The sequence below is a fragment of the Brassica oleracea genome, chromosome C5, assembly GCF_000695525.1.
Source record: "Brassica oleracea var. oleracea cultivar TO1000 chromosome C5, BOL, whole genome shotgun sequence".
In the NCBI taxonomy this organism is placed as follows: domain Eukaryota; kingdom Viridiplantae; phylum Streptophyta; class Magnoliopsida; order Brassicales; family Brassicaceae; genus Brassica; species Brassica oleracea.
This window is the reverse complement of record NC_027752.1, coordinates 1,643,690-1,645,638: the sequence shown is the minus strand read 5'-3', so window position 1 is coordinate 1,645,638 and position 1,949 is coordinate 1,643,690.

Here is a 1,949-nt window from a genome sequence, read left to right as displayed (position 1 = left end):
ATGTAAGAACATGCACAGTTTTTTATTTATAAGAAATCACAAATGCCCAAACAAATTGAAACACTATTAATATTTTAACTCTTTTCGTAAATAATGTAGGTTGGTTACTATTTTCAAACTGTCAATAATTTTTAGAACGGAATAAGTCTAGGAAGAGCAGTGGCTTTACCAGCTGTGAGCTGGGATTTTGAATGAAACTAGCAGCCATCATTAACTCATTAACCAAACTTTCGTTAAACCTCTAATGAATACTATTAAAAATGTGAATATTAATCAATAAATTAATATACGTGAATTTTGTAAGAAGAAGCTACACGATGAGTTTACCTAGATGAAGTGTACTGTTGGGTGGAAAGATAGGGAAAACGAATTTGGTCAGGCATTTACGGCTGTCCACTGCGATACGCACATTCACAGCTCATACGCACATGTACGCTTTATTATTAACTACATGCAAATTAACTACCACCCACATGTTTTTAATAGTTACGTTTCTATAAGAAAAAATATTGTAGTATTACTACGATTTTTATATAAAAATTGGCTAGCTGAATTTGATGTAGCATAAATCTAAGCATTTTGAGTATTTGTAGTTACCATGTGAATTTTGAAAGGGTGCACGTTAATTTGCTTATATGTTCAATGGAGCTAGCTAAAATTTTCAACCTACATGATAATCATATTTAATTTGATTTATATTAGATTTTATGTATAATTTTAGTATTACACCGACATGCTGCTAGAAGCGGCTATGCCTACCACATCAATTGGCACCACTAGCAGTTGAATAGCATTTTTGAAATTTGGCGGTAATTACATATTAGTAATATTTTGTTAGAGATATATCTTCAGTTGAAAAGGAAAGAATGAAAAAAATCATCAAAGCTTTTCATGCACGTGCGCTTTTAAGGCTTTGAGTATGGCTGGACAAAATATATGTAGATTTTGATAAGATATGTTATCCGTTTCGATTCGAACCGAATATAACTCTACAAAGCAAAGAAAATAATAAAATGCAATATCCGTAAAAATTGAAACAAATCACAAATACTAGTATTTTTAGGAACGAATATCCGATCCGGTCCGTTATATGTATATATATATACATATATTTAAAGAATTATATATATAAGTTATATATATGTTACATTTTATATAAGTTTTACATTTTTTATTTACTTAATTTATTATTTTAGTTGTTATTTTAAAAATAAATAACTTTTTATTAGTTGTCATTATTTTATATTATTTTCTGATTTTTTTTAATTTTTAATTTTTTTTAATTTTTATTTTTATGGATTGAATCGGATATCCGGTAAAAAATCTAAAGTTTTCCGGATATCTAGAACATCAGATATCTGGATGATTGTGAATCGAATCGGATCGGATAATTAATTATTCGGACGAAACGGATCGGATCACGAATACCTCCAAAAATCCGATACCTACGTGTGAGTGTAGGGATCAGTAACACGTAGTACATGAATACAAAGGAGAAGTGAAAAAGGTTCTTCTAAATGATGAGAGGCAGCCTACTTCAAGCAACAACCTACTCAGTTCAATTGTGACATTGCTTTTGCATAGTAAAAGAAACCAAAGTAAAAGGTGAAAAAGTATAAGGTGAAAATGGGTATACAATTTCTGAAAATGTTTTTTTTTCTCTTATATATATAGCAAAAGGAACGGATAACCTCTTAAAATATGACTAGAGTTTATCCCGCACATAGTGCGGGTATATTTTCATTTTATAAATATTTAATTTTAATATTATTATATAAATTTAAATATACAATTTATATTTTAGTGTTTAGTATTTTATAACTTTTTAATTTTATTGTTTAAGTTTCTTATTACTTTATTAATATAGGGGTTTGTTTTATACATTTTACCTTTTTTATTACGTTTTCGAGTTTTCATAATTTGAAATCATCAAATAAAAAATATTCTTC